Genomic DNA, 20,220 nt, shown 5'->3' with positions numbered 1-20,220 from the left:
TAGAAAGATGTGATAAATCAACGAATACCATCTATAAAAATGCTTATACATTTACAAGTTTTAGTTTAAATGGAGTAATCAATATTCTATTAGGTAACACCAAACTCTATATAACACTAAGTTATATTTTAAACCTGTATGACAGTTTTATTTATTTTATTCTCTGCCCCACATTTCAACTATGATTATTTGTCCTTGCCTTGATTAAGCTGCTATAAATAATAGACTTTGTCTGGATGTCTTCTTATGAAACACCATGCAAATATCTACAGACTTCACTGAAGTTGTGAACTTTGGGTGGTTTTTTTTTTTTGTAATAGTTTGGTTAACATGATGAATTATATTAATAGCTTCACAGATATTAAACCATTTTAACATTTAGTGAACAAGTCCCATTTAGGTTATTTTAATATGTTGCTTGATTTGGTTAAGGTTTTATTTAACGTATATTTGCATCTTGGTCTGAAGTGTCATCCTTGTGCAGGGACTGTGCTAGTCTTCTCTGCATCGTTCCAATTTTGTGTATGTGCTGCTGAAGCAAGCGCTATTGAGCATATATTTGCATCTTGTTCATAAGTGAAATTGGTCTATAATTTTCATCTGCGCCCTTTTATTTAGATTTTGTTATCAAGGTCATCCTCATTTCATAAATGACATTACAAGTTGCCTTTTTTCTCTTTGCCCTGGAAGAGTTTAAATAGCACTGGAGTTACTGGTTTAACAATTTCATAGAGTTTACCTTAAAGGCTGTTGGAATTTGGGCCTACTTTTTCTCTTAACCCTTTAAAAAAAAAAAAAAAAGGCTCTTTAAAATCTTTAGTAATTTGCCTGTTTAGATTTTCACTTTCTTTTAGGGCAAGTTTTATTACTTTGTAATATTTTCTTTTATAAAACACTTATTTTGTAAAGCATCAACTGTTACTAATTCATTCGGTCAAAGTAGACTTTTAATTTTCTTTTAAACACCTTTTCTATCTCTGCTTATACTCCCTTATGTTTACTTGATTTTAAGTACATTACCTAGTAATTATTTGCTTTTCCAAAGAGCCACCTCCAACATTTTTTTAATTGATTCTATTTTTTCCTAATTCAATATTTTTACTTTCCATCCCATAATTTTATTGTTTCTTTTCTTTTTTAAGATTTTATTTATTTGACAGAGAGAGTGAGCTTCCAGATAGTATGGATTTCTGTTCTGGTGGTGATTTTCTAATTTTTTTATTTCTATTTTTAGTATATGGTGATCAGTGATATATATCTCTATCTATATACATATATAGATATACATAGATATCTATTTACACTCTTTGTACTTTGTAATCATTTATGTTGATAAACAATTTAGGGATCAGCATACTTTTTGTATAATGGGCAAGAGAGCAAATGTTTTCAAAAGTTTATGGTCCATGCGGTCTTCATTTCCACTATTCAGGTTTGCAATTGGAGCACAAAGCCAGCCATGGGCAATACATGAAAGAATGAGCATGCCTGTGTCTCAATAAAACTTTATTTACAAATTTAGGCAGCACACTAGATCTGGCACATGGGCTATATAGTATATGACTCTGTCCTAACATTTTATCTTAATATGAGTCATTTGGGGATGTTCCATGAACACTTGAAAAGGATGATTGTCTGTATTCAGGCACAGAATTCAATAGTTATACAAGTTCAAATGACTGAGTTTACTATTCCTTACCTATTATTGTGCATTTTAACAAAGGTATGTCAGTTCATTTCACATTCTATTTCCTGCCATTTTTATTTTGTGAATGCTGATCCATAAACTCTGTAAATTAGATCTTCATGTTGGCATACCATTGTTCATTATGAAAGCCCTTCCTTTACCTCATTTTTTCCTTAAAGCAATATAATCTTAAGTTAAAATAACCCTTGATTTCTCCCTTGACTGGTGTTTTAAATTTCTTCTTTTCTATGTAACTTTGTTGTAGTTATGCCTCATTTACTACTTTTAGCTGGGTGTTACTTTGTGATCAAATCTGAGTCTTAAAATAGGTGATTTTAAAACTTTTTTTTTTTTTTTAGATTTTATTTATTTGAGAGAGAGAGAGAACACACTATCAGGGGAAAGCAGATGGAGAAGCAGACTCCCCGCTGAGCAGGGGGCCCCGGGCTTGATCTCCGGACCCTGGGATCATGACCTGAGCTGAAGGCAGATGCTTAACCGACTGAGCCACCCAGGTGCCCCAAAATAGGTGATTTTAATCCTATTTACATTTATAGGCGTGGCCAATAAATAAAATATAGGAACTGAGAGTATGTATATTTCCTGTTTCTACAGGATTTTTATAAGTTTTTCACTATACGGTTTATATTAGTTTTGTGTATGTGTATTCTGAAAATTTGGAAAGGTTATATTTTTGTGTAGTGGTTACATTTAAAACCATAAATTTAACTAATACGCTCCTGTCTATGCATAATAAACATTTTTGCATTTCTTTTCCTACCAATCTATAATCAATTTTAGCTGATCATATAATTTCTTAGTGTTTCCTTTTAACTTTTATATCTCCATTGTTTTTTTATTGGCTTTTAATGAATTCTTCTAACCACTAGCAATAAAAGATGAAGAAATAAGCATACTTTACTACCTCCCTCTTCCTCTAGCATTTTTTTCTTCCAACTTTTGCTATTTATATCATTCTTACATTATCAGGATTTGAAATATATATATTTGTCTTGGGAATGTTAATCTTCACATTTAATTATATTTCAGTACACATTTAAATGGAAATCATGCTCATTGTTATTTCTTTGGACACAGTTCTCCAATAATGCTTTCTAGGATGACATTTTTAACTATATATATATATATATTTTTTTTTTAAGAAGGGATCAAAGAAACTTAAGTACATGAGTTCTTACATATTCATACATATTTGTTTTATGTGTTTGTCCTTGAACTTTTCAGCTGAATGTACATTTTTCCTCTCAATATTTTATAAGCAACATTCAAATCCTTCTAGTACCAAATGTTGTGATAGAAGACTATGAAGAAAACTAATGCCTTTGAACTTCCATTTAAATATATCTTTTTGTTTGCCCAACAAAGATTTGTGCTTTATGTTTGAAATCTGATAATTTGAATAAAATAAGTTTCATTGTAAAATATTATGTGTCAGTTTTGCCTAGGATATGTTATATCCTTTCCCTATAGAGAACTGGCTTTTATTTCTGCAGTGTGTAAACAAATTTTAGTATTTTACTATTCTACTATTTTTCATGTCTTCAAAGATACCAATTACATGTATCCAATCTACTTTGTCTTTAATGTCCATAATTTTCTCATGAGCTTGTAACTTTATTTTTGCTAAGGAGAAAATGTGCTTGTCACTTATTATTTTTTTTTGCAATATTGTCCTGTATAATGGGGCTGATTCCAATTTGGCTACCATGGATATTATAGTTTAGTTTTTCTCTCCTATCTCTCTTCTGACTTCTGTTCATAGGTTGTTTCACTTTCTGTTGTCCTATGGTAATTTCCCTGAGCTCTTGTATCTCTGCCTTGAACTTTGGACTTTCAAATTTTTTGATTTAATAAAAACGTATCATAATGATCATCTCTCTCAATCCTTTTTGAAATATTTTATTGATGTTATTAATGTCTTTGCTTTTTCATTTTCTCATTTCTCTTGTACTACCTTTGTTCTGACTACTCATTTTTTGAATGATGGGAGTTCTTCCTGGATCAAAGATTTTTGTTTGCTTTCATAGCTTCTGTGTTCTGGCGGCAGAATCAGCAAAGGATATGTTCCAGGCTAACAAATTTGGGAGACAGGATATTATGAATTCAATCCAGCTGATCAAAATCAACATTGGAGTGCTCACAATCCTCGTGTTTGCCTAACAAACAGACTACTTTCTAGGTTGTCTTTGTAATCTCTTGCTCATCTTGATCTCTACCACTTCTTTTTGAAACTAAACTGGGTCCAAGGAAGTTCCCACCATAAGTCTGCACACTCCCTTCCAAATACAGCAAATAAATCATTGGTTTTGTACTCTAGTGTGTGCTATTAACTTTAGAGAAGTGGGTTCTTAGAGTTTTTTTTTTTAAAGAATTTTTTGTTTATTCATTTGAGACAGAGAGATACAGAGAGAGAGAGAGAGCAGGAGCAGTAAGGAGAAGTAGAGGAAGAGGGAGAAGCAGACTCCCTGCTGAGCAGGGAGCCCGACGTGGGGCTCCATCCCAGGACCTGGAGATCATGACCCAAGCCTAAGGCAGATACTCAACCATCTGAGCCACCCAGGCGCCCCTTAAAGTTCTTTTTAAAGATTTTATTTATTTATTTTAGAGAAAGAGTGAGAGTGTGAGTGGGGGGAGGGACAGAAGAAGAGTGAGAGAGAGAATCTCAAGCAGATGCCTCACTGAACATGGAGCCTGATGCAAGGTTGGATCCCATGACTATGAGATCATGACCTGAGCCGAAATCGAGAGTCAGACACTTAACCAACTGAGCCCGTAGGTGCCCCCTGAAAGTTCTTAACAAGGTCTATAAGCAGGGCTATTAAAATGGTTATGCAAATTTTGAGGTGCACAATTCTAGACGGCACCATAAGTATTGATTTCCTGAGCAATCCTAAGCATGCCTGAAACCCTGGGTCTCCTCTCTGTATATTGTTTCACATCCTTGTTTGACATTTACTAGTTTTGGTTGAGGATATCAGGTATCTTCTGGTTTGTCAAAAATGGATTTTGCAATTTAATTTTCTACTTCTCATGTTGCTTTTGGGTGACCTGAATTATAACTGAAATATAGTTTAGAAACCCAGAGATTTGAGTATTAGTCTTAATTTCTTCCATTTGTTTATCTTCCCAAACTAGAAGAATTTATTCTCTTCTATGCCTTTAGTCTTCCTTCAAAACCACCCAAGCCCTATTTTAGTAAATGGCATAACCAGCTATTCAGTTATTTAAACTAAAATATTAGGAGTTCTCCCATGATTCCTCCTCAAGGCACATCTTTGCCTGACTCCCCGTAAGTCTTCCCATTTCACCTCCATCTCTGCTGCCACCATCTTGCCCTGTCCACAGTCATCTCCTATCCAGATAATGATAACAAGTTTCTCTGCTCCAGATCTCACTTTTGCCCATTCTACTTTTTACATCTGTTCTTCCACTACAATAGGCAATAGCCAAAGGTGGCTATGGAACACTTGAAACATGGCTTATCTGCATAAAATCACATATGACTTTGAATACTTGGTATAAAAATATAAAATATTTTATTTAGTAACTTTATATGGCTATGTGGTAAAGTGATATTTTAGAGTATGTATGAAATAATATACTAACAATTTCCCTGTTTATTTTTTTAATGGAGGTACTTGAAAATTTTAAATTACACATGTGGTTCACATTTGTGGCTCATAATCTATTTCTATTAGGCAGTACTTCTCCACACAGTAACAAACATAACTGTTAGAACACAGAATGGATGTCACAACCCAGCCTAAAACTTTCAAATGACTTTTATATTGGAAATCTAATCCAAACTTCCAACCATGATTTATAAGATATTTCTTGATCTCACCTATCTGTCCAATTTCTACCTTGAACCATATATATTCCCACTCATTACAACTCTTGTCATGCTAGTCTTCATTTTATTTTTTTGGACACACAGCACAATTTATTGCCTCAAGACTTGTGCACATGCTTTTCTTTCTTATTAAAACACACTTCCCCTCATGCTCAAGTGGCAGCTCATTTCCTTCTTTTTAGTCTCAGCTCAATGTCACTTTTCAGAAAAGTATTCTTTGGCTGTCCAACACCAAATAAGTAACCCTTTATAATTTCTCATATCATTCTCTTATTAACTCATAACCTGCAAATATTACACACAATATAATATTCAGGGATAACCTGAGGTGATTACAAAGTATTTTCAAATCCTGACAGTCCTTTTGCCTTACATTTTGCCACTAATGAAATCAGTGGATGGGAATCAGGGATGAAACTGATACTACTAAGAACATAGGGCTCATATTTCAACATTCAACCTTAAAGAGAATTTCTTTTTAAATTCATAATGAAAAAAATAGCAAGTAGATTAGTCAAAGGAAAAGATTCTAAATTGTGTCATTTCTGTCAGTGTATCAAAAGCTAGCCATTGTGGACATGATAATATTAGAAGCTAAAAACGGTTCTGTCTAAACCACATAGGAAAAAAAAGGTAAGGCGAGGGCAAGGAAGGCATGGGAAGTGTGTGCTAGAATTCCTTTCACCCAGGGAAATCAGCATAATAAGGAATAAAATGTTAGATTGAAAAAAAGCAAAAGCAGAGGGAATTTTTGTCTCACTTTCTCAGTAGGACTTTGGGACAAGTCTGTCAAGCTAGATGGTCCTATGTCAACCTGAGAAGATCAATTGTGGCAAAAAAGTATGGTTAGAGAGGAGGATAAAAAGGTAAAGGAGACTGAGAGAGAAGGAGAAACTCCCTCACCTTCCAAAGGGACCCAGAAGTTACCCCATGCCCCAGAGATAATGCATAATGGCAACATGCCTTTTGGAGCCACCATAGATAGAAGTGAGGTGGTGGGTATCAACTGGATCCTCTTTTATCTCTGGAAGGTCAAGAGCTCCCATCTCCTACCCCAGTCACCTTCCAAGGAAGAAAGAGATGGGATTTGCTGAAAAGAGACCGAGACACTTATATTGAAACAAAGACTGCAGAGATAAATTTGCCAGTTTAAAATATCTTCATCACAATTCAAGCAGCTTAGAGAAGTCATAGAAACTAACATCAAAGTAGAGTGGATAAATGTGTTCACTCTGACACTTTATATTCTGTCTCTCCAGCTAAAATGCAAGCTCCATTGACATGAACAAAGTGTTCCCCTACCATTACATACACAGCACTTAGAATAGGGTCTGGTACACAGTAGGTATCCGATAATCTAGGAGGGAAGCAGGATGTTCAGAGCTAGAGAAGAGATGTGATGACAGAAGCAGTGGCTGGAGTGATAAGCTTTGAAAAAGGAGGAAAGCCAGGACAGAAGGAATGTAAATGGCCTCTAGAAGCTGGAAAAAGCAAGGAAACAGATTCTCCTCTAGAGCCTCCAGAAGGAATGCAGCTCTGTCAGTAAGTTGATCTCAGCACATAAGACCCAGTTCAGACTTCTGACCTCCAGCTCTATAAAATAACAAATAGGTGTTGTTCTAAGCCACTAAGTTTGTGATAATTTGTCACCATAGCAATAGGAAACTAACAGATTCTTAGTGAAAGAGTAAATTAATTCTATTTTGGGGACTTCCAATAATCCAAAGTACCTTAAATATTAAAATTTGCTGCTAAATTAAGGTTTTTAATTATACTACACAGTTAATAGTATACAAACTCCAGAGTGCATTTCTCTATTTTACTCATTTAAACAATGGGAGTACTTTGAATTTACATAGCTTATGCTCAGAAAAAAATACCAGAAGGTAAAATTATAGCTAATCATACCCTCTAGTGTTTAAGTTAGTATCAAGAGTACACTCTTGTTGCTAGTATGGCTTTTATATACTCTAATAAATTGTTTTATAACTTCATAACAGTTGCCAGTCTTTTGTATTTACTACACTAAAGCTTCTTTATGTTTTTAAGGAAATACTTAACTAGTCATAAGGAAGAATTTTCATTAAGCTACTGTGCTCAGTTACAAGTGCATAGTCTTGCCAAAAAAGAACCTAATATACATAATTCCAAAATAACAGGATAAATTTAGGAAGTTAATATTCACTTGATGGTTTACAAAAATATTCTTTTATATGGAAAGCTGTGAAATAAGTATTTGTTTGAAAATCACCGGGTACTTGTCAGAAAAGCTGGAGAAATGGTTTTACAGAATTAATGATCAAAGAAAATTAATTTAATCAGTGTTGTTGACTGAGTATTAAATGAAAGTAGGATACCCATTCAATTCTAATATGGGCTAAAGGTAGAGTAGGAGTTCATTTAAAAACCACCACCAATTTGAACACATCCATTAAGGAACACAGACACTGTATAAAGAAGATATATAATTTTTAAAATAACTATTTCTAGTTAGGTGACCCCGATTCTCAACATGCTGATTTTCACTGTAGATAACTGAAAATGTAACCATTCTACTTGACAGTGCTGAAATAACTAATAATATTTTTATCTACATAAAATTCATAACAAGCACTAATTGCAAATATCATCTTTATCTGCCTCAGACTATTCCTTTTTTCTTATCCTTGGATTCTAATAGTGCGCTTGCTCCTTCATTCTCTCAATTTTGCCCTACTTTCAAGTCAGTTGAGCCTAAGAAGAATTGAAGATGACATAGGTATCATACAAAATGTTCCTCGTAATTGTAACTGACAATCTAATAGAGAGTCTAGGCCACCCTTCCAGGACTGTGAGGAGACCAATATATTAGTGCAGAGTTCAGAGTCAATTTATTTAATAAAGTTTCTCACCAGGCCAGTAACTCCATGGTGTTCACATGTCAATTAACCCCAAATAATAGCCTGCAACACTTTGCTTAGGTCTTACTGTTTCTGGTTATGTGGCAGCTTTTATTCTTGAAAATAAAATGAAATCATATGAAAGCAAGAAGAGCAGAAAGGTGGAAGAGGGGATGGGAAAGAGGAGAGAAAAATCAGTTTACTCTCCAGTGGATTTTTTTTTTTCCTGAAATGCCCTTCAGCATGGCTGATTTATGAGTTGGATGTTTAGTCATTTTCTAATTTATCACCTCTATTTCATAATGTAAGGGTGCTAAATACCAAAATAATTTTATATATGCAAACATTTGTATAAGTGATTGTGAAAGATTAGCATGGCTTCATTGATTTCCTTAATTATTTAACTACTAAGAACTGAGTGTTCAGTCTTAGGCAGTAAAATGAATGAATGAGTATGTATGCATGGTTTTTAAAATGAGTCTATCCATTCATTAATGTATTAATTCATTCAACAAATATTTAAATATTTAGGGAAAGACTGATTTACATACTATGTCACTGTATAATCATTAAAAAGGATTCCTAAGAAAATGTTATTTTAGGCGTACGTTTATTAACATTTTACTTTCTGCATCCATGGTGTCAGATTTAGAATCATTTTTTATCTCCAGCATCAGAATAAGCATTATTAAATTCTAACCTATTAGCTATTTCAGGCTGTTCAAATGATGAGACTACTCAAATGCATATATTTAATTTGCCTATATATTTAAATAAATGTTGAAACTTGGTTACTCTTGTAATAAACTATGATAGAAAATGACAATCTCAGAAATACTAATGTAAAAGAACATATTGAATTGGCATTTTAAGAAATGTACTGTAAAAAATATTGAGCCATACATATGTTAGCACTTTTTTATGCTGGTGACACTAAAAATATATATCTAAAACAATAAATTTAAATAGGCATAAAAAATATGGTGTTAACTGCTAACTTTGACCTTTCAATCTTTTGTGTTTGTTTCATCTTAATATAGCATGTTAACTCTATTGTTGCTTGATAAGTGTGTGTTTGATTTGAATGCAAAGTGGGCAGTCCAAGATCAGGTTTAAAAATACAACTAGAAAATAAAGTGACAGCTGATTTAGTAAGTATAAAAAAAACTGCATATTTAGGAGTTTCCTTTTTCATTGCTAACAGGGAATTAATTTTAAGTTGTCACTTTTCTTTGACTCTTTACCCAAGTTCAGAAAATATGGGGAAAATATATGCAGCGGTCTGTAGATTTGTTGGCAAGGATGTGAGAGGGGTGATTTTTTTTTTTTTTAAACACAAGACATTTTACGCTCTAATTTTCCATCCTGAAAATCCTTGACCTTTCAAAAATTTGCATAATACATGTGGGGGTTGTCTTGATGGTTTATTTCCTTTGAAATATTTCACAAGCAATTCTCATTTCATCTGAAGATTTTCTTCTATTATTAGCTTCCAACAACCACAAATAGAATGTGGGGATGCCTTCCTTGATTTTAGCTATAATGTAGGGTTTTTAATACTTTTTAAATTGTTCCATAGCACCTCCTGATACAAAATATGTCTACACATATGTTCTATTTCCTCTTAGTGTTAAACAAGTAAAAATTCTTATCCCAGCTATCCTTTTCATACGGACTCTGTGTTCAGGTCTGTTGGAAGGGTGATAAGGATATATTCTAGTCTCATCCTTCCCCTACCAAGGAAAAAATTAGCATAGAGGGATTTCTTTTCTCTTCTGTCACAAAGTTTTACTCACTTTTAATTCCTGTTTTCTCAAGGTATTTATAGTCTGGCAGGCTGAATATTTTCTATTCCCCCCCCCGCCATTTTTCTATTAATTAAGCAGAACCTACTAGAGCTGCCTTTTGAGTCAAACTGGAGGAAACAGTAGTAACAAACCATCTTCCATGACAAACTTATTTTCTAAAAAGTGCCAAGTTCTTGGGCATTTCACTATCTGCTCATTCCTCCTGACCCAATCCTAACCGGGGCTTGCTCACCGGCAACTCCTTTGCCACAGCTTGACAATTCTTTCCTGTCTTCTCCGACCTCTTCCCCTCAGGGCTCCAGCAATCACCGATCTTCTAGATGGAAGAGCACACATCTCTGGCATTTACGTTTCGATGACTTTCTCTCTCTCTCTCATCCCTTGTGATTGTCCTCACATCTCAAATGCTTCCCAGGTCCAACAGCACTTACAATAAAGGACGAGTAATGAGAAACTGGTAGAGTTTATGGTTCCTATTAATTGCAAGGAGCACTATGAATCCCCACAACTAAGTTTTTGTTAAGCCTATTAGCTAACTGTAGGCAATCAAGGTACTGAATATTTCTAGATCTCTGAGAAGCAAGCTACACAGATAATATTTAAGATTTTAACTTTTAAAACCTACCTTAAAATGACTCTTAAATATAAAAACAGTCATGAGTAAGAGATAATGGAATTAGTTTATTTCACTTTAATGAGTATCAAATATCTATTTTTCCAAGTAGCTTCCTTATTGCTATAGTGAATACAAAGATATAGAAGACATAGTACCTCTACTAAAAAAAAGTTGATATTCTAGCCAGCGACATACAAGTAACACCTATGAATGATTAGATTAAAATAGGAGGCTGTCCATTTTCATAACACTTAATCCAATAAAGAGAGATATGTGTAATTCTTAGGAGTTAGAGGAATTTCTTATAATCAGAACGATGGGATCTAAGAACCAGCAGAGACCTTAGGAATAATATAGTCAAGGTCCTTCATTTTGCAGGGTTTAGTAAAGTATGCACAGAGGTTGAGCGACTTGCTCAATGACACAAACCAGCTGAATGCAACATTATATCTACATCTGCTATCTTAACTCCTATCTTAAGTTCTACATAAGCCTGCATTCTCGTTAACCAAAATAATCTATTCTTATATATTAGAATGGTAATCTAAATATTTCCTGCTGAGTTATCTTATGTAAGCGTGAATCTTAGTAATAGCACTGGTTAAATATTGTATACTAAATCACATAGAATACTTGTTTTCCTGGGATCTACAAGCAGAGAAGGCTGGTGGCAAGTGGGACCCATTTACGCAGTTGCTCTTAGAAGGCAGAGAAAGGACTCATATAAGCTCAGGAACGTATGTGTCAACAAGGAGCTGGCTTGACTGCTCTTCTGTTCTTGAGCTTAAACCCCCTTTGATTTGGCTGTAGCCAAAACTCTTGTAAAAGCCTAAAGCTACAGGGGTGCTGTCAACACTTCATTGCTATTTTGGCCTCAGAAAAGAAAAACATGTTGTATTGTCTCTGTAGTTTTTAAAAGCTATGCAAATGAAATACAAAGCTGAATTAAATCCTTTTTTGTGCACTTAAAAGCCAAAGTACATACTAAATACCCTGTATGTTAAAATATTATCTTTCTTATACCAGTGACAAATGATAAACTAAGATAAGGCCTTGGCAATTAAAAAGCAAAACCACTTTATTTTCTTTCTTAATAACTGTTCCCACAATAAGTTAGTTACTAAAATTTTATTCCTATGTAATGTGAGAATTAACATTCATACTTAACATATAAGGAATTCTAAGATTTAATGGGAAGAATAGTTGCATAAAATTTTATATAGAGATGTGTGGATAGATGAAAAATGAACTTAACTTATTTAGTTAATGAGATATTAGTAAATGAGATTAACTTATTTAGCTGATTATGATCACAGAGTCATCCTTTTATTTTATTTTATTTTATTTTATTTTATTTTAAATCAAGAGTAACTTAAGGACAAGAATTCCATGGACCAAGCACATTTACTGAAATCAACATGTAATTTGTCTGTTTTCTAATACTAAAGTTAGTAGATTCATATTTTGATATAATGGTTGTGGTAGTGGGCAGAAATACGTCTTACAAGGTGCCAAAGGGTTTCATTCCTTCTGAAGGCTCTAAGGAAGAATCTCTTTTCTTGCCTTTTCCAGCTTCTGTAGGCCGCCTACATTTCTTAGCTTGTGGCCTTCTTCCATCTTCAAAGCCAACAATGGCAGGTTGTCTTTCCCATGCTGCATCAATTAGACACTGACTCTTCTTCTGCTTCCTGCTTCACTCTTATGAGCCATTAGGCCGACCAAATTAGTCCAGAATAGACTATTATTTCAAGGTCAGCTCATTAGCAACTTTAAATCCATCTGCAACTTCAATTACCCTTTTCCCCATAACATAGCATACTCACAAGGTTCCAGGGATTAGGATGTGGACATTTGAAGGTTCATTATTCTGCCTACCACACTCCTCTAGAGCCTCCAGAAAGAAATGCAGCCCAACAGGCACCTTGATTTTAGATCAATAATTTAGCCAAATCAGACTTCCAACACCTACAACTGCAAGATAGTAAGCTTATATGGTTTAAGCCATGAAGTTTATGGTAATTTATTTCAGCAGCCATAAGAAAATAATACAGTCGTCTCGATGAAGGAAAGAGAAGTTTAGAATCAGAATTTGTATCCAACCGTAATATGAACCTCCTTGAAAATTTTCAGTGAGTCAGAAGGATTCAGACATTTCATGCCCTTTAAGCATAATGCTTCCAGAGTGTTAAAGCCAAGTAATTGGAAAGAGAAAAAAAAAAAATAGTGTGCAAGAGGGAATTGACAGTAGACCAGGAGATAGATACTACGCTATGCCAACTATCTCGAAATGTGTTCCTTAGAGTATTAGTGTTCTGTGAGATATTGATAGGTTTTCAGGCAAAACAAAAGGTCTCTAATATCAAATATTTCTGAAAAAAAGTTTTTTTAAAGAAAGATATTATTTATTTATACATGAGAGCCAGAGAGAGAAAGAGGAAGAGGGAGGCAGAGGGAGGAGCATAAGAAATGAATGTACCTATCTGATTAGAAAACTGAAAAGCAGCTCACCAATTCAACTACAAATGTATATTGAACATCTCCCACAGGCCAAGCTTTCTTTAGCAAGTGTTATAAAGAAGTAAAGACGTGGGACTCCACCCAAGAATGCCAGGATCATGACCTAAGCCAAAGGCAAATGCTTAACCCACTGAGTCACCCAGGCTCTAACAAAGTGTTTTTAAAAATAAACACAAGACTTTATGGGTTTACATGCATTGGAAATATCAAATGGCTGTGTAGTGTTTCAAAAACTTTCTGACCATGTGATTTCTTTTTTCCCCTAACACATATTTCTGCTTAGCATGACTTGGGATGCTGCAGCAGGCTTGGTACATCAGATATTCCATTAAGGCTGACATTAAAATAATATATACCTTTGACTAACTGATTTCCTATATTTAATAAGAAATGAATGTACCTATCCAATTAGAAAACTGAAAAGAAGCTCACCAATTCAATTACAAATGTATATTGAACATCCCCCACAGGCCAAGCTTTCTTTAGTAAGTGTCACAAAGAAGTAAATTAACCCACAAAACAGCTATAATCCAATGTATATCCAGATAAAACTGGAGGACTCTTTGGTTTGGGATCATTCTGTGGTGAAAACCATGAAAATCAGTGTAAAACTAGACTTGTTCTCTAAATTCCAATCAACCCAATCAACCCACTCTTCCCTGTTGAGGCACCTCTGTGGTGAGGTCAACACTGAGGGTTAGGTCTCATTCATAGGCCCATTCACACAGGACTTGGCATCTCAGGTACAGCCACAAAGTGAAGAGAGAAGTGTCCACCATGAGAAAAGTCATGGGCAAGATTGAAGTAAATAAATAGGGTTAAAATAGAAAGACATATTGATATTTGTCTACAAAAAAATATAATACAATTGTAAATAAGATATATACAAATCATTTTGAAGTACACAAAAGGACTTGTGTGATAAGAAAACAAGTATATGGTTCAGGTAATAAATTCTAACAGAAACTAGAAGAGAAACAATATGGGTAAAGGGTTCTAGCAACACTGATACAATAGCTGAATCTTGTGGATTTGGGTTTTTGGAAGAGTGGAAAAGGCATTCCTAGGTGATGGAACATGAGAAAATGTGGACGTAGGAGAAAGAAATACATTCTGTGTTCAGTTAATCATGCAAAAAAGCACTGTCCAGAATTAGTCAAGTTTCTTCTATATTTTGAGTGAACATCATTAATCATTTTCTTAAGATATGTCATTGTGTGTGTTTGTATGTGTGTGTTAGAGGGATGCAAGGTAGCAAGGACTCAAGGGCCAAAATCTAGAGGAAAAAAAAGTCCATAGACAAAAGCCAATGTAGATAGTGTAATTTCTCCCCTTAAGGCATTTGCCAATTTTAAAGCAACAGCCAAGACACTAGGAAGTTGAGCACAAAATTAAGCTGAATGGCTGGGAAGCTGAGCAGAGCGTGTCTAGGAGGACAAAGAATGACATCTGGACCCTCAAATGAAGAGAGAACCTAGTAAACACCCCAGGTTTTAGGTTGAACATTTGGAGGGCTACCCTTAAGAATAAAAGCAATAAAGAAATAGATCCACCTAGTGCCTCAAAAAATTAAAAATAGAGCTACCTTATGACCCAGCAATTGCACTACTGGGTATTTATCCCAAGACACAGATGTAGTGAAAAGAAGGGCCATATGCAACCCAATGTTCATAGCTGCAATGTCCATAATAGCAAAACTGTGGAAGGAGCTGAGATGCCCTTCAACAGATGAATGGATAAAGAAGATGTGGTCCATATATACAATGGAATATTACTCAGCCATCAGAAAGGATGAATACCCAACTTTTACATCAACATGGATGGGACTGGAGGAGATTATGCTAAGTGAAATAAGTCAAGCAGAGAAAGTCAATTATCATATGGTTTCACTTATTTGTGGAACATAAGGAATAGCATGGAGGACATTAGGAGAAGGAAGGGAAAAATGAAGGGGAGGAAATCAGAGGGAGAGATGAACCATGAGAGACTATGGACTCTGAGAAACAAACTGAGGGTTTTAGAGGGGAGAAGAGTGGGGGGATGGGTTAGCCCGGTGATGGGTATTAAGGAGGGCATGTACCGCATGGAGCACTGGGTGTTATACAAAAACAATGAATCATGGATCACTACATCAAAAACTGATGCTGTATCGTATGGTGACTAACATAATAAAATAAAATTAAAAAAAAAAAACTAATGTAAAAAAAAAGAAAAGAAAAGAAATAGATCCACCTGTACCAAGTATGAAGCCCAGATTCAAAAAAGTGTATTTTGGGATTATTGTAATCTTGCCCTGCCCATAGGCCTGTCAGAAACAGAAATAAATCCTCAAACCATCTCTAATTTTTTATATACAATATCCAAAATTCAATCAAAATTTGCCAGCTATAAAAGGAGTAAAAGGAGTGAGGATCACATGACTGCAAACCAAGAGAACAACGGAAATAGTCCAACAAAAAATTCAAATAGGAGAGTTATCAGACATGGATTCAAGAAACCTGTAATTAATATATTGAAACACTATATGACAAAAGGAAAAATTCAGCAGAACATTAACTTATAAGAAATGGAAACTGTAGAATTTAAAATAAGAATAACTAAAATTAAAAGCTCAATAGATGTTCTTAGCAATAGCAGAATTAGTTGAAATAAGAACAAATGGAAGAGGAATCAAGAATAAAACAGGACTGAAGCATGGAGAACTAAAATGATGAAAAATAGAGAAAAGAGCATAAGAGACAGATAGAATATGGCCAAGTGTTCTAACCAAATGGAATTCGAGTATGAAAGAGAGGGCAGAGAGAGAATGGAGGAAGCAATACTTGAAGTTGTAATGGCTGAGAATCTTCTAAAACTGACAGAAGATGCCATGCAGCTGTGTTAATATGGTAGAATGATCTTTCGAAGGGCCTGCTTGCCAGCCTGTTGCATAGCTGGTGTCTGGGAATTTGGCTTTTGAAGTGTTCTGTAATGTTGTTCCTGCTATGTCAGCCTGCTTAGGCTGTACAAACAACATGATTTATGGTGAACACCGGTTTCCTTCTGAAAGCCTCCAATTTTGGTGGTCAGAGAGTGCTTATGTCCCCAGACCCTCAAAGAAACCTTGAAATCTGAATTTCAGACAGGCTTCCCTGGACAGAAATATTACATGCATGCTTCTGCATTTTCACTGCTAAAGAAAGCAGCATGCTGTGTGAACCTTCCTCGGTTAGGGGGGAGAAGGAGAGAGAGAGAGAGAGAGAGAGAATACAGAAAAAACATGTGCCTGAGTTTCTCCAAATTCTGCCTTATGTGCATTTTCCTCCTTACTGATTCAGCTATTCATTTTTATGTGTCATTATAATAAATCTTTTTCATGAGTACACCTATATGTTGAATCCCATGAGTCCTCCTAGCAAAGTACCAAATAGAAGAGTGGTCTTGAGACTCTCTAAACAAACATCTACTTCCAATGCAAGAAAGCCCACAATCCCAAACAGGATAAGTCGAAAAAAATTATATTTAAGTACACCATAATAAAAATGTAGAAAAACAAGGACAAAGAACATTTTAAAGGCAATGATGGAAAAAGACACATCGCTTTCAGAGGAGCAATATACACCCACAGTTGGATTTAGGCCACACAATGGTCATCAGAAAAAATTGGAATAAAATCTTCAAAGTGCTAGAAAAAAAACCCCAAAATCTATTAATTTAGAAATGTATATCCAGAGAAATATCCTTCAAAAACATAGGTAACTCCTTTGTGTTCTACCTGCAAAATAACACATTACATCTCCAAGTCATAAGTTGTACTGTGGCACGTGCCTGTAAGAAGGGCTGTGACTTTTCAGAACCACTGAAATTGATGGTAGTTATGCATACACAAAGAAGCAATAGGCCACTGCTGTCACTGTAACAACTAGGGATAAGATAAATTTAAAAATAAATTTTAAAGACATAAGTGATTTATATAAATGAAGATAACTGAATAAACTTATATCCCAGAGAGGGAAGAGCCCTTCTTAGGTAAGCTGAGATCACTAGCCAGTTTCTTCCTTTCGTGCCAAGCATGTGCAAGCACTGATTATCAGGCTTGACATAGTCAAAGGGAGAAATAGAAAGCAACAGAATTTATGACTAAGTAGGCTGCCATAAGGGATTAGAATCTAGAGAATCCCTGGCAGTAATAAGATCAGTTTTCTCCACAGGAAAATTATTGAGTGCCAGGGTGAAATAAGAGACTAGAGACCTGGTTCAGTGGGGTGCCTGGGTGGCTCAGTCAGTTAAGCATCTGAGTCTTGGTGTTGGCTCAGGTCATGATCTCAGGGTCAGGATCTCAGGGTCATGAAATCGAGCCCCACATTGGGCTCCATGTTCAGTGGGGAGTCTGCTTGAGATTCTCTCTCGTTCTCTCTGTCCCTCCCCTGCTCTCTCTCTCTAAAATAAATAAATAAATCTTAAAAAAAAAAGAAAGATTTTCCATAAAGAGACAAAGCCATGTTAGGAAGAAGTTATTAGAAATGTATAATAGGTCTTTTTCTCAACATGTTTTCTATTTTTAATTATCTGAAATATGAGGTTAAGGAGTTAACCTCAAAACATCCAGAAGGCTGAAATTTCAACAAGGTAGACAAAGAATGGTCAGAATCAACCAAGAGCAGGGAAGGTTGTATCTCAGGGCATAAAGGCAGTGTATTCTTCTGTGGCCATACAATGCTTAAGAAACCTAGTTGCTATGAGGATAGTCTCTAATAAATACATAATAGTTCTCACATACAAGATTTTAAAGGTGAGCTGAAACTAGCTGAAGTTGCAATCCAGTCACAACTTAGCTCAACATCTGATTAGATTGAAGTATTAGCCTTTCACAATATCTTTGTAAAAGAAAAAATGTTCAAGTAATAAATGGTATCAACTTCTATCTCTATGGGTATTCTGTACAATAGCATACTATCCAATAGTATGAGATATGAGAAGATTCATGAACTATCACATCTTGAGACTATCAGGGATTTGAGGGACTAACAGGGACTATTAACAATATATTAAAAATAATGAAGGAAATGGAAAAATGAATAAAAAGATGCAGAATCTCAAGAGATTAAGAAAAAATTTATGCCAGCAAATGGAACAAACTAGAAGAAATAGATAAATTTCTAGAAACATATAACTTCCTAAAATCAAATCAGGAAGAAATAGAAAATTTGAACAGACCAATTACCAACAATGGAATTGAATCCATAATAATAATAATAAAGAAAAGCTCCCAATAAACAAAAGTCCAGGACCAGATGGCTTCACAGGTGAATTTTAAAAAACACTTAAAGAAGAGTTAATACCTATTCTTCTTAAAACATTCTAAAACATAGAAGAGGAAGAAAAGCTTTCAAATTCATTTTAGGAGGCCAGCATTACTATGATACCAGAACCAGAGAAAGACACTACAAAAAAGGAAACCTACAAGCCATTATGTCTGACCAACCTAGATTCAAAACTCCTCGACAAAATATTAGCAAACAAAATCCAACAATACTATACAAAAATCATTTACCACGATCAAGTGGGATTTATTCTTTAGATCCATTATTCACAAATCAATAAATGTGATACAGCACATCAACAAGAGAAAGGGTAAAGGCCATATGATCTTTTAAATAGATGTAGAAAAGACATTTAACAAAGTATAGCATTCATTCATGTAAAAATCCTCAACAAAGTAGGTTTAGAGGGAATATACCTCAACATAATAAAGGCCATACATGAAAAACCCACAGCTAACATCATCTTTAATGTGGAAAAACAGAGCTTTTCCCCTAAAGTTGAGAATAAGACAAGGTTGTCCACTGTCACTTCTTTTATTCAACATAGTACTGAAAGTCCTAGCCACAGCAATCAGACAAGAAAGAAAAGGCATCCAAATTGGTAATGAAGAAATAAGACTTTCACTATCTGCAGATGAGATGGCACTATATACAGAAAATCCTAAAGACTCCATTAAAAAAAAAAAAAAAACACAAGAAAACAAACTAATAGAGCTGATAAATGAATTCAGTAAGGTAGCAGATTACAAAACCAATATATAGAAATCCGTTGCATTTCTATACACTAATAATGCAGCAGAAAGAGAACTTAAGAAAACAATTCCATTTATAATTTCAACAAAAATAATAAAATACCTAGGAATAAATTTAACCAAGGAGGTGAAAGTCCTGTACTCCAAAAACTATAAAACACTGATGGAAGAAATTGATGAGATAAAGATATGGAAAGACATTCCATGTTCATGGATTGGAAGAACACATATTGTTAAAATGTCCATGCTACCCAAGGCAATCTACAGATTTAATACCATTCCTATCAAAATAACAATAACATTTTCCACAGAACTAGGACAGATTATCTTAAAAATTTGTATGGAACCACAAAAGACCCTGAATAGCAAAGAAGTCTTGAAAAAGAAGAACAAAACTGGTGGTATCACAATCCCAGGTTTCAAGATATACCACAAAGCTGTAGTAATCAAAACAATATGGTACTGGTAAAAAAAAAAGAGACACATAGATCAATGGAACAGAATACAAGCCCAGAAACAAACCTATGCTTATATGGTCAATCTTTGACAAAGGAGGCAAGAACATACAATGGGAAAAAGACAGTCTCTTCAACAAATGGTGCTGGGGAAACTGGATAGCTACATGCAAAAGAGTGAAACAGGACCACCTTCTCACACCATACCCAACAATAAACTCAAAATGCGTTAAAGACCTAATTGTGAGACCCGAATCCATAAAATTCCTAGAAGAGAACAGAGGCAGTAATTTCTCCGATATGGGCTATAACAACATTTTTCTAGATAT

At 34.7% G+C, this 20,220-nt stretch overlaps 1 non-coding gene across 1 annotated transcript; it reads right to left on the bottom strand.

The window, feature by feature from the left end:
• Positions 1–439: 439 nt before the first annotated feature.
• Positions 440–545, bottom strand: LOC116633358. Its single transcript, XR_004299647.1, has one exon. It is a non-coding gene; the product is annotated as a U6 spliceosomal RNA (small nuclear RNA).
• Positions 546–20,220: the final 19,675 nt, after the last annotated feature.

Source organism: Phoca vitulina, unplaced genomic scaffold (genome assembly GCF_004348235.1).
Source record: "Phoca vitulina isolate PV1807 unplaced genomic scaffold, GSC_HSeal_1.0 scaffold7, whole genome shotgun sequence".
In the NCBI taxonomy this organism is placed as follows: domain Eukaryota; kingdom Metazoa; phylum Chordata; class Mammalia; order Carnivora; family Phocidae; genus Phoca; species Phoca vitulina.
The sequence above is the reverse complement of the archived record's forward strand: the minus strand, read 5'-3'. Positions and strand labels throughout refer to the sequence as shown.